The sequence below is a fragment of the Cetorhinus maximus genome, chromosome 3 (genome assembly GCF_964194155.1).
Source record: "Cetorhinus maximus chromosome 3, sCetMax3.hap1.1, whole genome shotgun sequence".
NCBI lineage: Eukaryota > Metazoa > Chordata > Chondrichthyes > Lamniformes > Cetorhinidae > Cetorhinus > Cetorhinus maximus.
The window spans coordinates 208,288,435-208,309,234 of NC_135881.1; positions in this window are offsets into that span (position 1 = coordinate 208,288,435).

Here is a 20,800-nt window from a genome sequence, read left to right on the forward strand (position 1 = left end):
ACTTAAGCCCATCATGGACACCCATATCCCCTTAACCAAACATGAGATAGCCATCATGCTGAGTCCCCATCAACTACCCACCCAGAACAGTCTGAAATATAACCCAGATCTCATTTCTGGTGCAGCAGATGAGTTTCCAATTCACCTCATTACCCACTCACCCAAAACTCACCCAGGATTAAAATCGGGTCAATCTCACTGTGTTTGTCTCCCTTGTATTTCAAACTCAAACTCCCACAAAACAAATCTCCTTCTTACGACAAGGAAGACATAAGAAATGTGAAAATTTAAATTAGTTTCTACAACTACATTTAGATCCATATCTTATGCTTTTTATTAATGATTCCACTTTATAATTTTAAATAATCCTCAATCAACTTTTGTGTAAGTACATTTTGTGATTTTGATATGGGTAACGTGCAAGTAACTTCGCAATGACATCAGAAAACTCGTTAATCGGAGGATACCGTGTAATAATGTTCCTTTCATACTTCTCAAGCAGCTAATGGGCCTCCGAACCAGTGTAAATTATAAACATTTTGTTAATCCAAGTGCGAGAAACATGGATGTTATGCAAAGTGGCCTTATCAGGGCCATTGATGTATTAGAACCACAGGCAGCCCTGGTATCTGGGAGTGCTGGGATGAGGGACCAAAATTTAACAATGTGAAGGTTGGTCTTGGGGTGTAGCAATCCTGTTGGAATATCGCAGGTTCTGAGAGGACTGGGTGTGGCCCCTGGGGTGCAGGGATTGTGAAATGGAATCTCCTTCACCCTTCCACTGCAGTAAAGCAAATATCGGACCAGACACTAGTTAGGTCATAGTTAGCTAGTTAAACTAGTTAGACCATACAGCATAGCTGCTTGGGACCTTTATATGGCTAAAACTTTACCCTCCTGGAGAAAGTCCAACACCAGGCAGCTTGTTACAAACAATTACTCACAAGATACTAAAGTCTTCTAGTTGGCCAAGCTGGTGGGCTGACACAGTCTCCAGAATAGGAGAAAGGCCCACAGGTTGACATGCCTCCATGAGATTTTGAATGGACAATTAAACATTTCTAAGCAGTACATCAAGCCCAAAAGTGACCGAGTTCGAAGAGTTCATAACCAGCAACACCAACTGTGCACACCCCAATGTGCTTCCTTTTCTAACACCTTTTTTCTCCGAGAATAATTAAGGACTGGAACAATTTTCCACAACATTAATCTCCAAGACCCCTAACGATTCATTTAAGGAAAGTCAGTTGAACTTTTTAAATGAACGGGATCATCAACTGCACTGATTGTGCATCTCCCGTGAAAATTCCCTACTGGAAGAGCCAGTACCAAGTAGCAAGCTCTCCTTCTTTATTTTGGGTACAAATTTAATTAAAATGTTTCTCACCTGAGAAAGATGGAGCTACTCTGGAAGGTTAAAGATTGTTTTATTTGAATAATAGCTTGGAAAGTACATAAATATTGTGTGCTTGACTGCTTTACCAGCTAATTTTTGTTTGTTAAGGAATTGTTTTCATTATTGATTCATGGGATGGGTATCGCTGGCTAGGCCAGCATTTATTGTCCATTCCTAATTGCCCTTGAGAATGGACAACAACAACTTGGGAGGAAACCAATAATTCAAATGTTTCCTACAAATAGACTTAAATCACTTGGGAAAATCAACTGAAATCTGCTTCAACATTCCCACTGAATAAAGTAAATAAATTCTCAAACAGGTTTTGTTTCCAATAAAATAAATCCCCAGTATTATTAAGATGTTGTCCAACTGTGAGGTAGGAACTGAGCAGTTTGTGCTGGAAAAGCAGCCGTTGTTAGTATTGTAGGCATAAGGTACCCAAAATTCCAGGGCATATGAGGATGCCATGGTAACACAATGACATAAAAATAGGAGCAGCAATATGCCATATGGCTCCTCGAGCCTGCTCTGTCATTCAATAAGATCGTGACTGATCTTCTACTCAACTCCACTTTTCCATCTGATCCCCATTTGCCTGATTCCCTTGGCATCCAAACATCTTATCTCAGTCTTGGTTATGCTTAATGACTGAACATCTACAATCCTCTCGGTTTGACAATTCCAAAGATTCACAACCCCCTAAGTGAAGAAATTTCCCTTCATTTCAGTTCTAAATGACTAACCTCTTTTCTGGGGATACAAATGAACCAACACAAAGTTGCCACTTGGAAGCAGGTAGGAATATTGGGCTGAATTTTTAAATGTTCACGGAGATGGGCTTGGAGATGGATGGGCCCTCAATTTCCCAACACCAGCCAGCATGCCCATCGCTCGCCATGGTCCCACCTCCGGGCCATTTTTGTTTTGGGAGGATTTGAGGGCAGGGGTGGTTGATGGCTAATCACCTGCCAACGACAGGTAGCCCATCAGGACAATTAAAGGGTCTTACTAAGGCCACCTTGTAGAAGCTGACTGGAATTTTCCGGTTCACTTGTGGGCACCCCCCTGCCTTGTAGCTGAAAGATGTCCAGAGGATGGTGGCAGCCTCTCAAGTGACAGACCAGAGAGAGCCAGTGCTCTATCCAGCTATGGAAACCCCCTCCCCACTCGCCATTGCTGCCAAGCCACAGCTGTGGTTACTGGCTGTCCAGTGGAGGGCTGTGGCTTATTTAATCAGCAAAACTTTTCAAATCTCCTCAGAGGGAACCTCCATTGTGAACAGGGACTAACCAGAAGATGTAATCCTCCAGAAATCCTACCAGCTCTGTTTGAACTGCACCCTGAACCCACGAAGAGGTGCTGGTGGAAATGAAGCCTGTAACTGCCTCAAATGTTTAGGGAAAGTGGAAATGTTCCATTTGACAGTTTGTTATATTTCAGGCATCTAAACATCGTAGCAAGGTACAGCACTGAAAATTTGCCCCCAGCTTTCACTGTAAGGATTATACATCAGTAACCTTGCAAATAATACAGGTGCCCCAATGCAAATGATTTATGCTGTGTTATACCAAGATGCCCATACACAATGATTATCCATAAAAGCTTAATAATTCATGGAATGACAGTAAACTACCCAAATGGATAAGTATCCTAATTTACTCCAAATGACCCATCTGCTTTCTCTCCAGAACAAAAAGAATCAAGTATTCAGTTGCAGGAAAAGAGTTTGCAAAGCAGCAACTGTCATATGTAGTCATGGTTAGTGTACAGACAACAATGAGGGTGAGATTGCACCAGCACCACCCAAGGGAAGTGTGTTGGAGATACCTGCACCCTCCTCAGCAATCCAGGCAGAGTCAGCAAGTCCCCTATATAGTGCAGAAAGAGGCCAGTTGTACACTGCAATTGATGGCAAGGTAACGATTCTTAGAATTTATTTTCAAAACACTGGATTATCAATCTCGGCTTCAGCAAAAAAATGACGGATCATTCTGGTGGTAGGTTAGGCTTGCCTCCATCACTAATGATTTGTCGTTCATTGAGATCGAACTCTTGAATAACCTCACAAAACGTCTAGTTAATTTATTTTACATGTAGGATACGGAGTATATTGCTGATTTTACTCACACTCAATCCTGGGAGTCTACACGGCGAGTGATTCAAATGGCGCTGCAATTGGGTGAGTTGGCCAGCAGAAGGTCTGAACAAGTTGTTACCCCCGCCCCTGGTCTCAATTAAAAGAAACCCACCTCTCTCAGCCCCCACCCCCCCCAACCCAACACTTACCAAACCTCCACCCTCTGTTCTCATGGCCTCCAATACCCCATCCCCTACCTGGTCCCACAATCGGTGTTCCTTTAAAAGAGTTGATCAATCAGGGCCAGTAAATTTAACCAGGCTAACTGGACACAACTGGAACCAGCTCGACAACTCAGGTAGAAATTATTCAACTGGTAGTAGTTCAATTCAGAGTAGATAAACTGGACAACTGGGAGTAGCACAAGTGGCCACTGGGAGCAGTTCAACTGGGAGTAGCTCAATTGGCCCATTGGGAACACCTCAACTGCCTGACTGGTCGTGGCACAACTGGGACCAGTTCCGGTTCCCATTTGAAATCACACCCATTGTAACTGATTTTTCCAGGAGGTGAGCACTTAAGTGGCATGAATGTTATCAACCTAAGCCTGGATGATATCTAAATTTTGCTGGTGGGTTTCATTATCAGAGGTGTTTTGAACAGAGCTGGATGTAGAATCATCAGCCAACAGCCCCCACCTGACTTTATGATGGAAAGAAGGACATTGATAAAGGAGATGAAGACATTTGGGACAAAGCCTCTTCCCTGAGGAATTCCTGCAACAAAGGCCCAAAACTTCTGTGGAGTGGCATCGTCGGACTCCCACTCGCCTCGTTTTCACTTTTCCCAGGTCAGGAGCTGCACATTTCTCACTGGATTTTCTGACCCAGGCCTGGTGAGAAATGTGCAGTGTCACAGCTCCGGACTCCTTCCAGTGCAGGGCAACTCCGGACTCCTTCCAGTGCAGCACAACCGCACTAGACTCCTTCCAGTGCAGGTATAAAACTATGGACTCCTTCCAATGCAGCACAACAACTCCAGATTCACAACAACTCTGGATTCCTTCCAGTGCAGGGCTGCAGCTCCGCATTCCTTCCAGTGCAGCACAGCAGCTCTGGACTCTTTCCAGTGCAGCACAGCAGCTTTGGACTCTTTCCAGTGCAGCAGAGCAACTCCAGATTCACAACAACTCTGGATTCCTTCCAGTGCAGGGCTGCAGCTCCGCATTCCTTCCAGTGCAGCACAGCAGCTCTGGACTCTTTCCAGTGCAGCACAGCAGCTTTGGACTCTTTCCAGTGCAGCACAGCAACTCTGGACTCCTTCCAGTGCAGCACAGCAGCTCTGGACTCTTTCCAGTGCAGCACAGCAGCTTTGGACTCTTTCCAGTGCAGCACAGCAGCTCTGGACTCTTTCCAGTGCAGCACAGCAGCTCTGGACTCTTTCCAGTGTAGCACAGCAGCTCTGTACTCCTTCCAGTGCAGGGCCACAGCTCCAGACTCCTTCCAATGCAGTGCATTAGCTCCAATCTCTTCCAGTGCAGAGCAGCAGCGTTGAGCAAGTGAAGCCACATCCCCTTTCTAAGGCACTAGCTGTCATAAACTGGGAAAGTGTAAAGGTCCCAGCCACTTTGAAAAGCCAGTGAGAAAGTAACTGTCGGGTGTGTGGGGGGGCAGTGGGCGGTCTGGTAGTCGGGTGTCTGTGGGGGCAGGGTCGGGTGGTCAGGGGTGTAGGAAGGGTAGTCAGAGAGGTGGGGGCAATGGAGGTACTCGGGGTGTTGGGAGGGTGGTCAGGGGGGCAGGAGGGTGGATAGGAGGATAATCCCAATTGGGCGGGTAATCAGCAGAGGACTGGTTGGGAATTCTGGAGTGTAGTCAGGGGGTCCACTGAGGGGTTCAGGGGGGTCAGTAGTATTGTTACCCAGGAGCTTTAAGTGATTTTAATCTTTCTAACCTTTCATGGGTAACAATCCTGATAAGAGAGTCAGAACTGTCTGAAGTCGATTTCAATCAGAGTTTTGGAGAGTTCCAGGTTCAGGGTAATTTTCCATTGGAAATTTTAACTTCTTGGGCAATTCCTGTTCACTCCTTGTGTAGGGACTCCCTGGGGTTCCCCAGTGCATCTTCTGGGGTACCTCTGGGCCATGACACCACAGGAATGGAAGTTCTGGGTCAATATCATTAGGCTGCTTGATCAGGCAGCTAACTCCTGCAATATCCCCTATTCAGTGTCTAACTGGACCTAGGCCAGAACCTCACCGCTCCATCTCAGCGGGGTCAGGGCTGTAAAATGCGGCGAACCACCCAAACTCTGTGGACTTTGGCAGGAACGTAAAATCCCACTGCTGTAAAATTCAGCCCCTAGTTTCAGAAAGTTTAGATCTGCAGTGTCTTCACTCCCAATATGGGTACAGTTCCGTGGGCTTGGCTGTTCCTTCAGCTTTTAGTGGGCCAGGTGGCGCAACTCCATTCCAGCTTGCCTATTGACCCCCATTCTCGGAGCACTCCTTTTCTCTGAATGTCCAGGTAGCTGGCTCAAGCACATTAGATCCAACCATTTATTCTGCAAGACTTGTGACTCCTAAGTCCTCTGTGTTGCTGTCCTTCTTCACTAAAAGGCACCAACAAGGATCATTCTCCTATTGCTTTGGAGTTTTAAATCTTCTTTTATTTTTCACTTTTGTGGGAATAATTTGAAATCTTCACTTGACTCTATTTAGCTTTCAGTGTGTATTCAAGACTCAGTTTCAATTCATATTTCACTCGTTCCATGAAATTCTGGAGGAGTTTCTCATAACTGGCCTTTAACAAGCCCTTAAACGCTCTTGGTAAGCAACTTACTTGGCAGCACCTCTCAAACCAGCGACATCTAAGAGGACAAGGGCAGCAGGCATCAGGAAACGGAATCAGCCACAAGTTCCCTGCCAAGTCACTCACCATCCTGACTTGGAAATATATCGTCGTTCCTTCACTGTCGCTGGGTCAAAGTCCTGGAACTCCCTCCCTAACAGCACTGTGGGTGTACCTACACCACACGAACTACAGTGGTTCAAGAAGGCAGCTCACCACCACCTTCTCAAGGGCAATTAGGGATGGGCAATAAATGCTGGCCCAGCCAGTGATGCCCACATACCCAGAGTGAATAACTTCCCCCAGCTGATCCCCAGAGAAATTGCATAATTGACTAAATATGAAAGTTGACTCTTGTTTCTCCAGGGAGAGTCTATCCATCTCACAATGTGAGGAGAAATTCTTCCCACAAGGGGTGTTCAGCAGGCAAAGATTGGCTCCAATCCCTGATACTGAGAGAAAGCCCTTAGCTGCATTCTCCTAACATGCAGCCATGTTTAGAACCGCATGCTTGCTGTTAAACAATAAACTTGATTTGCTCCTAATTCATTTCACAGTTGAAATGAACTGATCCGACAAACAGATGAGTCTGACCTCAATAAACTGGACAGTGTAACGCTGCAGATTTTAAATTTTTAGGCGAGTGAAATCAAAGGCAGCCAGCAAATGAATTAGCTGCAGAAAAATTGTGATTTAAGCCCTTTCCGAATTTTGAAATATTAAAATGGAAATTTTACTGGAATTTAATTTGCAATGATTGCTTTTTCATTTCTCTGCTGCTCCCACTCTAGCCTGTCAGTCATCCTATAATTGTCCCGCACATCAGAGGATTCAAATCAACATGTTTTTTTTTTAAAACGGAGCACAGGTTCTTGATGCAAACTGTAATCTGCGTGGCGGGACTAATTAGCATGGTGTGACATCAGCCTCAAAGTAAATAATCAAACCTAGAGAGCTGTACAAACAATCCTGGGGAAAATAAGACAGCATTTGGGGGAGCACTTTTAATATTTAATTACTAATTACACTTTATCACTTTCCTCAATTATTAATTGCAACTTAAGCACATAAAACTGTAAGGTCATGCAGTTCCAAGTTATTTATAGTTAAGAATTTATGTAACTTCTCAATGGGCCTCCTCTGATTGTTAATAATCATCTTATTTTTTTAGGAATATGAAATGCCAGGATTAGAGGGTAGAGGTTGAAATGCCCCATATCGTGCCCCATACCATCGGGTGGAATTTTCCGTGCCAACCAGCGTCAGGCGTGAGTGGACAATATGGCGGTTTTGCGACAGCGGGAAACCAGTTCGCGATCGTCCACTCAGCCCGCTGTCAGGCCGCATTTCCCGCCATTGGATGTCAGGAAAGGAGTCTCATTGTGAGACATCAGCATATCGTTATCGGGCAAGCCCGCCAGAATCATTCCACCAACTGCCAACCCCCTCCGCCAACCCTCTCCACCAACCCTCTCCGCCAACCCCGTCCACCAACCCCCCCGCCAACCCCCCCCACCAACCCCCCCGCCAACCCCCTCCACCAACCCCCTCCACCAACCCCCAGCCAACCTCCTCTGCCAACCCCGTCCGCCAACCCCCTCCGCCAACCCACTCCGCCAACCCCCCCGCCAACCCCCTCCGCCAACCCTCTCCACCAACCCTCTCCGCCAACCCCGTCCGCCAACCCCCCCACCAACACCCCCGTCAACCCCCTCCACCAACCCCCTCCACCAACCCCCAGCCAACCTCCTCTGCCAACCCCCCCACCAACCCCCTCCGCCAACCCACTCCGCCAACCCCCCCGCCAACCCCCTCCGCCAACCCCCTCCACCAACCCTCTCCACCAATCCTCTCCGCCAACCCCGTCCGCCAACTCCCCCGCCAACCCCCCCCACCAACCCCCCCCGCCAACCCCCTCCACCAACCCCCTCCACCAACCCCCCGCCAACCTCCTCTGCCAACCCCGTCCGCCAACCCCCTGCGCCAACCCCCTGCACCAACCCCCTCCGCCAACCCCCTCCACCAACCCCCTCCGCCAACCCCCTCCTCTAACCCCCTCCACCAACCCCCTCCGCACCCCTCCCACTCCGCTGGATCATCCGTCTACGTCGGCGGGAAGACACACACTGACGTGTTTCACAACATCACGGGAAAGGCGTGCACTTGGCGGCCTGCACTTTGAGGGGAACCTGGAGGTGAGTGCACGGTAACGCTGTGCAGCGCTCGCCAGGGTCGCCCGTTGAGCTTCAACAAGATTCAGGGGCGTCGGGGGGTCGGGGTCAAGGGCGGCCCTGCCATTGAGGCGACTGGTGGCGGAGGGGGTGGGGTTAAGGGTAGCTCCGCCATGGAATATAACGCACAAGCATTCGGGGTGGGGGGAGTGGGTAGGGTTGGGTGAGGGGAGTGGATTAGGGAAACCTGTAGAAAGTGACCATTCCTCTGCAACTGAGACAGTTCAGGCACAGCCACATTGATAAGGTTGGGGTCGGGCTACGTGGTCAAGTGGAGTGCTATGCACCTTTGAGAGGATCTAGTTAGTTGATCATGTGACTGTATTGACCAATCGCTACATAGCAGGGGCTCCTTGGGTAACTGGAAGTCTAGAGCTGGAGGTGATTGAAGAAGCACGCAGGGTGTTAGTGTTCTGACTTCCAATAAACCACCAGTGTTTGTTCAGTTAATCGGTCTCTCTGCCTGTATTGTTTCAAGCACCAACTAATGTGTTAATATCAAGGGCGCAGCTAGCGTTCGCTGGACAAAGTGAACCCAATAACCAAAAACATAAAAGACTCCTAGATTATCTGCCCACTCAAGCAATGCAGAGGCATGAAAGAGCCACCAAGTGATCCAAAGCTTTTCACCACAATGCCTCTGCCCGCCCCCCACCCCCAACACAGACTGCAAATTCATGAGCGTTTTAGTGGGCTGCAGTAGAGTTGGACGATTGCACAAGTTGTACAATCTCCTCGCTAAAACTGGCCATGGAGCAGTCACTGCTTGAGGGGCTCACAGCCCCTTGCAATGTCAGCATCCCGGTTTGGACCCATCTCCCCCATTGTTCAAGTTAACAGGGCAGCCTTGTAGCGCACTAATCTCTGGCCATCCAAGTGGTGGTCAGCACTCTCCAGGAAATGTTAAGGGGCCATCACACTTAACTAGGGCAGGTTATTAGTACACCCATACTAACCACGTGTCTCTCTCTTTAACCCAGCAGGAGGAGTACATCAGGATCATGCAGCCTGGTGAACTAGCTGTTTGCCTGATGGGCTACAGAGCGTGAAGACGACAGAGGAGAGAGTGACTGAGGCTCCTGGCTGCGCAGAGGAAGGAGCAGTAACCTCAGGAAGAAGGGGCGGCTGGGGCTCCTGCACACACTGCCCAGGAACCACAGTGGGCTGCTTCTGGTCGGCGCCTAGTGACACTCAGGGTCTATAGACGCCGCCTTTCATTCCTGCAGATGACTGAGAACCAGTGTTGCTAAAGACTGCACATGTCTAGGGAACTGGTCAGTCACATCTACCACTTACTGCAGGATTTGGCGCCACGGGGACATGGAGGGCATCCACTGCCAGTGGCCGTGAAAGTGACCACAGCGCTCAAGTTCTATGCCAGTGGCTCCTTTCAGGCTCCACAGGTAACCTCTGTGGGATTTCACAATCCGCCACCCACAAGTGTATCCATGAGTTCACGGATGCCATCTTTGCGAAGGCACACAACTTTGTGCATTTCGCCCAGGACAAAGACAGCCAGGATGCAAGACCGACTGGATTTGCCCAGATCTCAGTTTTCCTACAGGTGCAGGGTGTGGTCGACTGCACTCATGTGGCGCTCATATCTGCGTCACAACACACGGTCTACATCAACGGTAAGGGCTTCCATTCGCTGAATGTGCAGCTGGTGTGCGGCTACCAGAAACACATCCTGCAGGTGTGCGCACGGTTCCCAGGGAGTGTACACGATGCCTACATCCTTAGTCGCTCACAGAACTTACAGGGTCCACAGAAGCTGCAGAGGCCGTGGCTGATACACCCGTGCGGTGGCCTCAGACTGCAGCAGAGCGATGCTATAGAGAGGCTCAAGCAGCAGCTCAGAACTTGGTGGAGCAGACCATCGGGATGCTGAAGATGAGATTCCGGTACCTGGACCGGCCTGGTGGAGCCCTGCAATATGGTCCGCAGAGGGTGTCATGCTTCACCGTCATCTGCTACCCCCTTAACAACCTGGCGCTGTAACGGGGAGACGAGCTGGGTCCAGAGGAGATGGGGGAGCTGCACATCTCCTCCGATGAGGAGGATGCCAATGAAGGTGAGGGTGAGGGAGTTCTCAGAGGCGACGATGACAGGGATGAGGCCGTCGCACTGGCTAGACAAGGTAGGTGTGCTCGAGAGGCCCTCATAGCTGCCAGATTTGTGGAGGATGATGTCGACATGCAATGAGGTGTCCCCATAGATCCTCACATAACAGTTGTGAACGCTTGACTTCAGTCTGGCTTACAGCAGCGCGAATACCCTCTGTGAGAATGCTCCTGTCATGGAGATTCAGTTGAGGCCCTAACTGAAGGAGGATGATGACAACATGCAGCGAGGACACTCCATAGATCTTCACATGGCCTCTGAGAATGTCTGACTCCTGTCTGGCCAAGAGCAGATCGCTTGCGCTCTGTGATCGGGGCCATCTCAGATATGCAGCCATGAAACTTTAGATGCATCTGATCCTTTGTCCACCTTCAGCACCTCAGCCCTTCAGGAGCTGGTGCACAGCATCACTGGTCACAGATGCTGGTGTGATGGGGGCCAGCCCCACCTTAAAGGTGCTGAGAGCACAGAGAGAGAATGAGGGAACTCTGTGACCCTGCCCACTACATTCTGGCAGCAATGACCAGCACCGCCGAGGTGCAGGCATCAGTAATATTTCCAGGGAGTGTGAGGCTGGACCGTCACTGTGGTCTGAAGGCTGCACAGACACAGGGAAGAGGCCCTGGACTGAGACACCTGCCTTTATCTTGTGCAGAAAGGTTTCACATCAGAGTGACAAGAACACTGCTCATCAGAACAAGGAGCCATAGGCAGGGAGACATTCATGGGAGTTTATTGATAATAGTGAACAGTATGTACAAGTGATTAACACCCCTACCCAGCTTATGCAAATAATACTTCTTAGCTGTCCTAACCCTGCCGTTACGTCTTGGTGCTCCCCGGACATCTACAGTGGAGGTGGAGGCAGCCTGCTGACTGTGACGCCCTGTCTGTGATGTCCTTTGCTGGTGTCCTGTGGAGGGCTGACACTCTCGGAGTCACCTGGATGGATGGGCTCAACTCCATTGCTGATGCCACATTTGGCTTCCAACAGTGAGTATGTGAGAGGGGTGCAGGGCAGCTCGATCTCACTCCAGCTACCCCTGCTCCTCAAGGAGTCAGCCAGGGGCCCTCAGGCACCCATAGGGAGGAGGATCAGCAGGTGCACACCCTGGGGTCATCCATCCATGTGACTCTGAGAGTGTCCGGCCTGTCCAATTCCCCCCTTCCTGTGACCTCAGCAGCTCTAGCTCCACAGGCCGAGGAGGGTGCCACAGCCACACAGCAGGACCCTGAAAGCAGGCCAGGGCCCTCCAGGTCTTGGCCCTGCAGAGGACATCTGCCAAAGTCATCACAGACAAGGCGTCTCAGTCAGCAGGCTGCCTCCACCTCCACTGTGGATGTCCGGGGAGCACCAAGACACAGCGGCAGGGTTAGGACAGTTAAGGAGTGTTATTTGCACAAACTGAGCAGGGGTGTTGATCACTTGTACATACTGTTCACTATTATCAATATACTCCCAACAATGTCTCCCTGTCTACAGCTCCTTGTTCTGATGAGCAGTGTTCGTGTCACTCAGATGTGAAACCTTTCTGCACAAGATAAGGGCAGGAGTCTCTGTCCAGGGCCTATTCCCTGTGCTTTTTTGCAGCCTTCAGACCACAGTGATTGTCGGCCTCTCTGGAAATATTACTGATGCCTGAACCTCGGCGGTGCAGGGGCGACGTCCTGGACCAAGGTCTCCATGGCGGCCGCCATCCTACCAGTGTTGACCTCGGTGCGTTGGCATACCAGCGCTATCACCTCAGAGTGAAGGCGGATGGACTCCCCAATCGTGTCTTGCAATCTGACGATTGCAGCGGACATCCCTTCCTGATGTCCCAGCCTCCACCTGCCATGGATCAGACAGTGCAATGTTCTCACCAGATTGTGATCCCAAGACTAATCTAAAGCTAGGTCCCACCGAAGTGTGTGTCTCAGCGCTGGTGGAGGGTGTGGGTGAGCGCTGTGACGGGACTTCAGGGAGGGTGCCTCCAGATTCTTCTGGAGTCGTGGACTCCATCTGCTGCTTCTCAGATGTGCCTGTGAAAGCAAGGAGAGATAATCAGTGCATGGCAGTGGCCTGTGAAACAGAACACATCACTCACAGGTTGTCTGATGGATGTTGCACTGCTGGATCCTCACTTGGTAGAGCAGCACCAACCTCACCGTCAGCACAGGACCGGTCCCGGTCATCGCCGGCCAGCTGGATGGCTTTGTTTTCAAAGTCCATGAGGACCATGATTTCGGGCATTCCGCCACTGGTCTGTGATCTCTCTGGAGAAAGTGTAAGCAGGATACCTACCAGGCCAGATGATAAGTATGCCTGGCCTGGGTGTGTAGTGAGCCATGGATGGGATGAGGACAATGACGGTGAGTGTGAGAGAGTGAATGATGATGTCCCTTGAACCGGCAGTGAGTGAGGGCCCTGTGGATGTGTGATGGGTTTGTGAGGGTATGAGTTGAGAGCGATGAGAAGAGTGACTTACCCTTGTGGGATAGAAGAGATCATTCATCCTCTTGCGGCACTGAGTGGCTGTCCTCTTTTGAAAGGCATTGGTGCTGAACACTACCACTGCCTCCCAAGCCAGGTTAGTGCTTTTGCTGCCCATCCTATGGCCAGAGCAGGGGTAGGGGACATCCTGGTGGGCCTCCACTGCATTCAAAAGGCGCTCGAGGGATGCGCCACTGAACCTGGGGCTGCAGTCTTCAGTTTAAGCGCCATGTCTTCCGTGCAGCAGTGGTGGCCTGGAAGCATTGAGACGTGTGCTTGTGGCTGGACTTTAAATACACTGCCTGGCGTGATGCAGTCAAGGGGTGATGGCGGGTGGGCAATTGAAAGCCTACCCACCATGGAAACAGTGTGTTTCCCGGGAATGCATAATTAATGTGGCTGGTTTGGGACGATACAGGCTGAAATACCAGCCATCGCGGCCGGCCTTGTTTTACCGGTCTGTACCACACTCAGTGCAAATCTGGGACGATTATGGCCATTAATTCACAGGGTGACATTGTGCCAAATAATTAAATTCTAATCTTAGATTTTACGGTTGGAGAGAAAGATACAGACCTAGGCAAAAGTAATCACAAAAAAGCCTGTTGTTAGCACTTTGATCCTACCTGAGGTAAACTATTCATAAGCAGGATAAATAATAAGAAATTATATGGTTATGTAGCCTGTGCTCAGACACAAAATGTGTTTGTCACCTTAAGTCTGAAATTGATAATGAACAATATACACCTACATCTGATACTGATAATGAACAGTGTACACATACATCTGGTATTGATAATCAACAGTGTACACCTACATCTGAAATTGCTAATGAACAATATACACCTACATCTGGTATTGATAATGAACAGTATACCCCAACATCTGATATTGATCATAAACAGTATACACCTGCATCTGACATTGATAATGAGCAGTATACACCTATGTCTGATATTGGTACTGAACAGTATATACCTATATCTGAAATGGAAAATGAACAGTGTACACCTACATATGATATTGATGATGAACAATATACACTGACACCTAATATTGATAATGAACAGTATACACTTACATCTGATATTGATAATGAACAGTAAACACCTATATCTGAAATTGATAATGAACAATATACACCTACATCTGACATTGATAATGAACAGTGTACACCTACATCAGACATTTATAATGAACAGTGTACACATACATCTGATATTGGTAATGAACAGTATTCACCTACATCTGAAATGGATAATGAACAGTGTACACATACATCTGATATTGTTAATGAACAGTATACACCTACATTTGATATTGGTAACGAACAGTATACACCTACATCTGAAATGGATACTGAACAGTGTACATCTACATCTGACATTGATAATGAACAGTATACACCTACAGATGACATTGATAATTAACAATATATACCTATATCTGAAATTGATAATGAACGATATACCCCTACATCTGATATTGATAATGAACAGTGTACACCTACATGTGAAATTGATAATGAACCATATACACCTACATCTGATATTGATAATGAACGGTGTACATGTACAATGAACAATATACATGTACCTTTCAAGCAAACAGAGGAAAAAAACTTCACAATTTGGAGCAAGGGAAAATAACTAATTCAAAATCACACCAGCAAAATCTTAACAACCCTGTAAGGAGCGACATGAAAAATTGCTTTAATTAACTAATATTTGACACACTTGCCATTAGAGCAGAACATAGGAGGAACATTTTCATAGTTGGTAACTTGTTGAAAAATCAAAAATGTGTTTTGACGCTAGCACTCATAATGAAAAATAAACAGCAAGCTGAAGAAAGCAAACAATACTTAGCAGTTTTACAGTGTTCCACTTTTTCGGGGGGTTAGTGGAAGGGGTCTAGTTACTCAGAGTGAGCGATGAAAGTCTTTCCAAGTTTGACATTCCGGGCTTGATTTTCAATCTGGGGTCGGGAACCCAGCCCCAGTTAGATTTCAGGTCCCGACCCCCACGGCCTGTATCCATCATGAACTTTGGCCAGAGGTGACTGGCAATTAGTGCTAACTAACTCCGGGGGCAGCGTGGCAGGGGTGGGGTGGGGTGGTGGGCGGGGGAGGGGTGTTGGGGGTTGGGGGGGGAAGGAGCTGCCTGTTGGATCAAGAGCATCAAAGGCTGATGGCAGCCATAGCCGGACTGCTGCTGCCTTGCACAAGAGAGGGGGGAGGAATTCAGAGGGCCAGAAGACTCAATGCTCAGAGAATTGGTGAAATGGCCAGCCAAACGGACTGTGGCCAAGCAAACAGTGAAACACTTGGTGGTTAAAAACTTATGCAGGTTGAAAATATTTCGCAGCTCCTCGATTTGAACCCAACAGCTGTGCACCAACAAGCACCGTATTGTTTGGATTCAACGCTTTCCAATTTAAAAATCACCTCTTGGCCTTCCCCAGCCTGTTAACAAGCTCCTCAAGGAGCTTAATGAACCATTAATTGGAGGTGAGTGGGCTCCTCATTAGCCCTTCTTGCCCTCCCTTTGAAGATTGGATCCTGACACCTCCAGAATGTGATGCAGTGACATTCTTCAGGAACACAATTTTCAACGTGCACCTGCATCCATGCTCTCTACCTCCTGCAACTGAAACTCAGACCCCCCCTACTCTAATATAGATTAGTTTTAATATAGAATTAAATACCATCCACTCAGCCCCTGCAGCTCAAATCACATCTGTTTGCGCAGGTATGACATTGTGATTTTGCGCACCAGCCCTCCTGATAACCTTTCTGATTCTTTTAGTGGATTACAGCTTGTAATTTACCGACAATCACAGCTCCAAAGTAGGTTAAGGTGTCCCAAACGCTTGTCACACACGAGTCCTCCAGCTGAAAACTGGGAAAGGTTTCTTAGTTAGGATTCCAAACCCAGATTTCAGAGGTGCAAAAGCATTACAGCTGACATTTATCCATCTGTGAAATTCTAGATTCTATAAAGAGTGGTGGAAATATACAAGACCCTCATGCACCTGTCATCCTACCTGTAATGGCTGATCTTAGTATCGTTAGATTTTCTTGAAGCAAAGTGCATTATAAAATGATTACTTCTTGAAATGGTGCATTGCAAAGATGTGATCAACCATATTTTGGACATTTTAAAATTCAAAAAATAATATCGGTAGAAGTCGGCATTTTATAAAACTTATTGTGAGGGTTCCCTCACCGCTTGTGAAAAGTTGAAAAATTAAACTTGCTATGAAGTCTTGTTAAAGGTTAACAGCAAAAGCAAAAAATGCATTTATATGGCAGCTTTCATGTAGTAATGGAGTGTCTTCAAGGAACTGAGAGTGAGAGAGGTGGAGAAGCTTATGGAATCAATTTCAGAGCTTAGGGCCTAGCTGAAGGCACAGCCCTCACCAGTGGAATGATTAAAAACAGGGATACACAAGAGACCAGGATTAAAGGAGACCAGAGACCTCAGAGGGCTGTACTTAGACTGGCAGATCGTAATTTCTGCCAACATTTTGTTTTGCGTTTCTGTGTTTTGTTTTTGGACAGCAGCTCAGGGTAAGGATTCTGCTATCTCCATCTCTTTCAGACCCATCTTTTCTTTCTTCTCTTGTTCCATTGCCATCTCCTTTCTCCTTGCATTATCATCCCTTTTATATTTAATCTCCCCTGTCTGCCACCCAATCACAGGCCTCCCCTTTTGTTCTTTCTTCCACCTCTATTCTTACTTTCCTTGACTCTGCACTTGCTTTAAATCCGTCAGGTCTCTAACTTTTCCAGTTTGATGAAAGGTCATTGGCCTGAAACTTTAACTTGGTTTCTCTCTCTGTATTTTCTGAGTCTGCTGATTCTGTTAGGCATCATAAAGGGCATCAATTGTGAAGTACCATAAATAAGAAATAAAATCTTTGCCATGATCACAAAGCTTTCTATTAAAAGGCATGTCATTAATATTTAGTACCTTATAAATAGTGCTTGGTAGCGCAGAACTTGAATATTACTGAAAAGAGAAACATGTTGTTGAAGCATTTTGTTTTTCTATGGAACCTTTAACGCAGTAAAATGCCTGAAGGTGCTTCACAGAAACAGTCATCAACAAAGTTTGATACTGAGCCACAAAGGGAGATATTAGGACAGGGTAAACAGGTACATTTTAAGAAGTATCTTGTTCGCTTGCTAAAAGTGCCAGACATTCATACACAAGGTCCCATTATTTGCAAACAAAAATAATGTGTTCAAGCCTTGCATAATTTTTGATTAACCGAGGAGCTTGGGGAGTCTATAATTCCCAGTTACTTTCTCCATGGCAACACCTGGGTCAATCAGAGACAACTTTCTAACCAATCAGCACCCTCTTATCCTGCAAAACAAATTGTTGTGATTGTTTAAAATCTGGCACTCTTGTGTTTGTGCTGATGGATGAAAGACAAAAAGTTTTGACAACATTTCTTTCTTCTCAGCAGTACCTTATAAACCTGTTCTCCCCTTCAACTAGATCATGGCTGATCTGTTAACCAGCCCCGTCTACTGCGTGGTTCCATAAGCCTTAATGTCCAACAATAATCTGTCAATCTCAATATTAACTCCGGACCCAGAAAAATGGATCAGGGTGAGGAACAAGTCAGAAATTTTGGGCAGAAATCTTACCCAACTGTGACTTTGCCCCTTAAAAGAAAATCCAAACCATGGTACCTAGTGAGGGGAGTAAAACAGAAGCCTCAGAATTGCGATGTTACATGGTGCTGTGGAGCAACTTGATCACTGTACCAATGTGGCAGTATTCACCATATTGAACAGAACACCGTACAAATCAAATTCTTACCCAAAAGATATGAGGGAACATCAGCCATGTTATCAATTTTGTCATGCGGGCGCTCGTTTTCCAATAACCTAACTCCACATTAAATCTATTCAAGCTTTGACCAGATAAATCAGGCCATTCAAAAGCTGCGTGACATTGCGTCATCGTACATTGAGCACAGAAACAGATCATTCAGCCCAAGTGGTCTATGCTGGCATTTCTGTTAGAGTGTTTGAGCAGGAGTGGGATGGATAGAGGATGAGCGGGGGCAGCATTGAGGAGGGTGCGCATTATCCACATCCTTTGTGGCTAATGGTAAGCAGTAAGTTATTTGTAAAATCTTTAAAAAGATAAACGACAAAGATGCGCAGAGATTCAGAATATTTAAAAGATTTATCCTGTTCTAATTACATGCCTTTTACTATTGCATTTTAGCTGAGGTTTTACTTTTAAGACAGTGCACAGAACCAATTTATCATATTGAAATTGTTGAAGAAATAAGAGTCGATTTTAACTCACTTTACCAGGTGGGAATGGGCAGCAGCAACTCGACAATCAGTGGTGGGTTTTTGCAACATTCTTCGTCTAATCCGGTCCATCATCATTTTATGCAAGGTTTTCACAAGAGCAGCCCAGGGTTCTGACTGAATCATGCAGAAAAATCTCCATTAAATTGTGCAAATTAGTGTCTGGTGATGTGGGTGGACACCGGTTTCAATTTCACAGCACGGTTGGTACCAGCAGGTGAGTGGCGTAGCCAGCGATCTCTACCACTGAAGGCCACTCACAAAACAAAGCAGGAAATGTTTCCCTTTTTATGATGAGTTTGTACCTGGGCACTCAAAGGGTGATGCGGCGGCATAGTGGGAATACCACTGGACTAGCAATCCAGAAGCCCAGGCTATTGCTCTGGAGCGAAGGGTTCAAATCCCTCCATGCCAGCTGGAAATTCAATGAATAAATAAAATGAAATAAAAAGCTAGCCGATTGGTGACCAAGAAACCATAGCCGATTGTCATAAAGACCCATTTGGTTCACTAATGCCCTTCAGGGAAGGAAATCTGCTATCCTTACCTGGTCTACATGTGACAGCAACGTGGTTGACTCTGAAATAGTCCAGCAAGCCATTCGGTTGTATCAAACCGCTACTAAGCCTAAAGGAAGGAAACTGGAAAGATCACCCAGCATCAACCAAGGCCCAGAAACGACAACGGCAAACTCGTCCCTGTAAAATCCTCCTTACTAACATCTGGGGGTTTGTGCCAAATTTGGGAGAGCTGTCTCAGAGACTACTCAAGCAACAGCCTGACATAGTCATCCTCACAGAATCATACCTTACAGATAATGTCCCAGACACCACCATCACCATCCCTGGGTATGTCCTGTCCCACCAGCGGGACAGACCCAGCCAGGGTGGCGGCACAGTGGTATACAGTTGGGAGGGAGTTGCTGCCCTGGGAGTCCTCAAAATCGACTCTGAGTCTCATGGCATCAGGTCAAACATGGGCAAGGAAACCTCCTGCTGATTACCATGTACATTTCCTCCTCACCCCCACCCTCAGCTGATAAATAAGTACTCCTCTAAGTTGATCATAAATTGGAAGAAGCAGTGAAAGTGGCAAGGGTGCAGAATGTGTTTGGGGCGGGGATTTCAATTTCCATCACCATGAATGAATTGGTAGCACCACTAGAGACTGAGCTGGCAAAGTCCAAAAGGACACAACTGTTACACTGGGTCTTCAGCAGGTGGTGAAGGGAACCAATAAAAGGGAAAAACCTACTTGATCCTGTCCTCACCAATCTACCTGTCACAGAGGCCAATTTCCATGAGAGTATCAGTAGGAGTGACAAACTTACAATCCTTGTGGAGACAAAGTCCCTTCTTGACATTGAGGATACCCTCCATTGTGTTGTGTGGTACTACCACCATGCTAAATGGGATAGATTTCAAACAGATCTAGCAACTCAAGATTGGGCATCCATGAGGCGCTGTGGGCCATCAGCAGCAGCAGAATTGTACTCGAACTCAATCTGTAACCTCTTGGCCCAGAATATCCCCCACTCTACCATTGCCATCAAGTCAAAGGATCAACCCTGGTTCAATGAATAATGCAGGGCGGCATTGAAAAGCAGTACCAGGCAATCCTAAAAATGAGGTGTCAACCTGGTGAAGCTACGACACAGGATTACTTGCCTGTCAAACAGTATAAACAGCAAGTGATAGACAGAGCTAAACGATCTCACAAGTAACGGATAAAACCTAAGCTCTGCCGTCCTGACACAGTCGTGAATGGTGGGGGACAACTAAACAACTAACATGAGGAAGAGGAGTGAAGCGTTCTCAAAATTCCCACATTTTTCATATCATCAACAAGGATATGACTTTTGGACTTTTACCTGAAACCAGACAACGAGAGGAGACAGATTACATTCTTCCCTTTAAAACAATCAATCCAGAGAAAGACACGAAACTGAAGCCCATCAAAATCTTGCATAAATAATCGCTACTAACTACTAAGGCAGGAAGTTAACAATCAATGCAATTATGCGAACCCATCAATACTCCACATATACAATGGCTTTCAGTTCAAGACTAGTTACGGGGGCAGGAAGACAATGATAAACATCATGCAAGCCCATTAAAATCAACAAGACAACAATCACCTGGGGAAGACCACCAAAATCAAACAAAGAACTAACCTTGATTTGGATTGAGATAAGAAATTTGAAAAAAACAGTATAACTGGGCCAGGAGATCTGAAGTGAACAGTTCTGGGGGGTTAGCAGGGTGAACGGTTTGGCAGAGTTTAAGCAGGGAGCTGAGGCAAGTAGAGGA